We start from the raw sequence: 4,701 nt of genomic DNA, 5'->3' as shown, positions 1-4,701 counted from the left end.
TAAGTGAGTGGTTTAATTCTAATGCTAATTAACATTTGAAATAATTTGCTCATTTTAAGCTCAAAGTTTTAAATATTATAGTGCTATTACACCAAGTTGTCTCAACATACTACAAAACACTGTTTTGAACCTTTTTTGCATTTATGTTGTTCAATTCAGGCATGTAGGCTCACACTGGTAAACTCATTGGTAGGGAGACTGATGCCTGATGATTGCAATAAATTACAGCTGTCAAGCGTGCCAATGTCTTGAAAACATGAGCAATAACAACACAATTGTGCTGTATGGTGGGAGGACTTGACAATTGTTTGCTCTGGATATGTGTGCAGTACTCAGAATGTATTTGTAAGAAATAACTTTCTATAAATTTTATAATGGAAACTCTAAAGTATCAAATGCGAAATATATTTTTCATAATTTTCAAGATTATAAAGTTCAATCTCAGAACCATAGAAGTTTTAAAGACAACCTACGTGAAAATATAATTCATAATCATTATAGTTAAATCATTTTTGTTATACCCTAATGGTCTTAAATATATTCTGATGTTTTAAAATATTGTTTTAAATATATTTTCCATGATGTTTGTTTTCACGCATCTATGTTTATATTCAAAACAAATCTTTGTTTGCCTTTTACATACAATAAATAATCCTATACTTATCCTCAAAAAAAACAAACAAACAAACAAAAAAAAAGAACACTAATATCATGTGGTGATTCCTTTTTTCAGAGGACAGCAATGCACTCTGCTCCTTATCTGTATATATCTACATACACAGACATACAGACACTAAGGACTTTACATTTAATTCTTCTCATAAAATTTTTATTCTTTCAAAAGTTCATGAACATATAAGAAAACACCTAACAACTATAACTATACATCAACATTTAAATTTTACATAAAATAATGTCAGATTTAAAATGAGAAATATTCACAGGAAAATAGCCCAGGAGTCTAATAAGATAAAAGGGAAGCAGAAGATGTTTTACAATAATCAATAATTTTTTCTTTAAAAAATGGACTCTATTTTTTAAAGAGGATATTTCTAATACTGCAACTGTGTGTATCTAGACAACAGAGACATATTATAAAAATGATGGGGTGCTTGTCTGATTGTTCTTTGCTCTCTTGATTTTTTTGTGGTAGCCAGGAGTATCACGGTGGTTATACTAATTGACATGTTTTATGATACAAAGATCAGGGCCACCTATGGATGCATGTGAAACACAACGGCCCAAGGTGTTGTGGAGTTCTCTCCTCTCTCTGAGGTTGTAATGATTTGGGGAAGCATATTTAAAAATATCTAGAATTAAAATGAACCAATGTAAATTGGATACTGCATTACTGCCCCATTAATAGCACAATGACTGGCATTTAGTGAAAGTCACACAAAAAAAAATCAGACCCAGAATCATCTTTAACCCTTTATTCCATTTCATCCCAAAGAGCCACTGTAGAAACGAATAGCCTTAAGAACCAGAGATGGCTAAAGAGGTTAACTGTGTTGTCTTCAGCGTGTGATTGGCCAATGAGAAATAGTCAAGGTGACTATTCGCAGATTCCTTTAGTTGCTTTGGAGTCATATAGGGAAAAATAAACTGTCATATATTTTAAAAATGGTTACAGCACCCCCTGTCTTAGGGGTCTGCAAGAATCTATTGCTATCTCCTACTTCAGAACGTATGTCTGTATGATTTACTCCAGTTAATATATTCCAGATGATTACTACTATGTTTAGAGCCTTGATTTTTTTAATTAATAACATATGTTATGTCCTAAACTTAACATTTTGATGCATCCCCGTTCTTTGAGATAATCTAAAATAATCTTGACTGCTGTTGGTGTGTACAAACAAGGGCAGAGAAGAACAGGGAAAATGCTTTGTTACATTGTACTTTGAAAGTTGCCTATTTTCTTTGTGCTAATAAGAAAATAGTTTATAAACCTGCAGACTTGCTGCAGGCTTCATGTTTAATGAAGTAAAGGATATGCAGTGGTTTTTCAGAGCAAAACACAGCTGGAGTAAAGTAAACCAAGCACTAGCAACTTACATGCTCTATATGTATGCTCTCTATATGTTTGTTCCGAGTATTTCAGCAATGCATTTAAAGCAAAGGGCACGAAACAAAGATGAACAGATAATCACTGGTTTCTCTATACTTCATCATCCTCAAACTTGAATACATGAGTCTTAGAACAAGAGCAAAACTGGCTCACATTAGCATCACTGTGAAATCTAATCTTAAAGCTGTTGGTAGTCTCCTCTTTCTTTACTCCTCTACAAATCTTAAAAAAATGGAAAATTGCATGTACCTTACCTTCCCATCAAACAGCCTTAACTGAACAGGCATTACTGTGGTAGATATAAATGAGTTCGTCTTTAACTCTGCAAGAAAATAACAGTATTATAGGAAAGAATAAATAAGCAAAGCAAAATCCTTACTTTTGTTGGTTTTGTGGTCACTAAAATGGACGAATGAAATGATGGTTTCTTCGTGGAGTGAGCAAAGATTTTTTTTTTATATTTTTAGTTATTTATTTATTTAAGATTTCTGCTTCTTCCCCTCCACCGCCTCCCATTTCCCTCTCCCTCCCCCAATCAACTTCCCCTCCCTCATCAGCCCAAAGAGCAGTCAGTGTTCCCTGCCCTGTGGGAAGTCCAAGGACCTCCCACCTCCTTCCAGGTCTAGTAAGTTGGTGGTTTTTTAAGTTACATATGAATTGGAATTTTTCAAAGAAAGAATCACATTCCCTCACAAATATTTCAAAGGTAAAGATACAGCAGGCAGGGAGACTCTAGCCTCGCCTGTTTAGGAACCTCATTGTGGCTGTCAACCGAACAGCACATTATTGGATGAGAACCAATACCTAGGTTGATAATGGAGATCAGAAAGACTGAACATGAACTGGTAAAAATCTTATCATTTAATTGACTGTAGAGAATTTCTGGGTTTTGTTGGTTGGTAATCAGAGGAACAGTTCTATCAAATTAAGTTAGACAAAATAAAAAAGAGAAGCAAGACGAAGAAGAAAAAGATGAGGGAGAGAAGGGTGAGAATAAGGAGGAGAAAGAGGAGAGAAAGGGAGGGAGAAAAAGACAGAGAAAGAGAGAATGTGTGTATGTGTATGTTACATGGAGGCAAGACTAATTTGAAACAAGTCTGGAAGCTGGGACTCACTCACTAAAGATTCCCACCAAGGTCAAAGTGGCTATGTTTAGAAATATGTGGGTAAACAAAATAGTCTCTAAAGTCCAGAAGGTAAGATGGGTAACAATATAGGAGAAAAAGTGATGGGTAACAGTATAGGAGAAAAAGTGATCCCAAATATTCTGCAATTTCTTACTCATTCTTTTCTTCAGAAGGATTGGCGCTGACCATGTTATTAAAAATGAATTAGTCCATGTGCCCACTGAAAACACTTGCATCATCAGGAACTACATTAAAAGTACCAATGGCTGTGCTCCTTCACAAAACTTGTGGTGGGAAGGCCCAAGAATTAAGCTCTCCCAGTGACAAGTGCTTAGAAATATGGCATAATCAATGCTGATGTGTGTTATATTTCTATTATGAATATGCTCCTCTCCTAGCCATCCCTGCCATCTCTATTTCTGGTTCTGCTCCTGCTTGAAAGTTAAATAAAAGTAGCCTAAGAGAAGGGTGTCAAAATTTAGAAGTGAGCATTTTTTTTTTCCAGGACTAAAATGTGAGGCTCATTAAACTGTTGAAATGGTTGGCACTCCACTTAGTGTAGTTCCAATATGGTATGTGTCTGCTTCTTACTGCATCAGACAAAAACACTTACAAACAATAGGCCCCGCAGTACTTGAACTTATGTCTATTTTCTCTGTACAGTTCTCATTTCGATACTACCAATGGCGGCAGTGTCCTACTGCGAGCCTCTTTATTGTAAACGCCTCCATTGTAAATAGAGCAGAAAAGAGGAGTGTAGCTTCCAATGGGATCGTGAAAGGATGGAAAACCTTGTTCCTAATTAGGCTCTTGAGTTTGAAAAACTCCATTCTTTCCATGAGAGGAAATACTTCAGACCGAGCATCAGAAAAAGAGATGGTACATAAGAGCTGGGAATGAGAGATTGACACACTAAAGGGAATATCCAATTTGCTGCATTTCTGAATAGGGGTTTTCAGTGTTGCACCTAAGATTGTTTCCCCCTCGCTATCCGTTGTTTTTCCCCCGCTTTATTTCCCCCTTGCAATTGCAGCTGTGGGAGTGGTAGCTTGCTAAGTCCCTGTCTCCCCCTCAATTTATTAATCTCTTTTTCTATTCTTTGAAGACGATAGGCTTTTAAAGGAGCATACTACTCTCTTCTCAAAGAAACAAGCAAGCAAAATGAAAATAAAGATGCCCAGAGGGGGGAAAAAGGAAGGCGAAGCCTGAGAGGGCAACACTTGGGGTAAAGAAAGGATGATGAGAGTCCCCTGTTGAGCTCCTACACAGGCGGTAAGAGCCAGGCAGTGCTAAGAAAGCAAAAGACAATAAAGACAGAGCGATAACTGCCACTTAGGATCTTTGAAAGGAGGAAAAAAATCACACCCTTTCTCTTCCCATGAAAGAACAACAGGACCACCCAAGAGGGACAAGAAGAGATGGGGCTCCCCTTTTCTTTCTTCATAAAAAGAGAAGAAATAAAGAGACATTGCAAAATGTTCTTTCTGGTTACATAAATGGGAA

This window comes from Microtus ochrogaster, unplaced genomic scaffold (genome assembly GCF_000317375.1).
Source record: "Microtus ochrogaster isolate Prairie Vole_2 unplaced genomic scaffold, MicOch1.0 UNK5, whole genome shotgun sequence".
In the NCBI taxonomy this organism is placed as follows: domain Eukaryota; kingdom Metazoa; phylum Chordata; class Mammalia; order Rodentia; family Cricetidae; genus Microtus; species Microtus ochrogaster.
Note: the sequence above shows the minus strand (reverse complement) of the source record.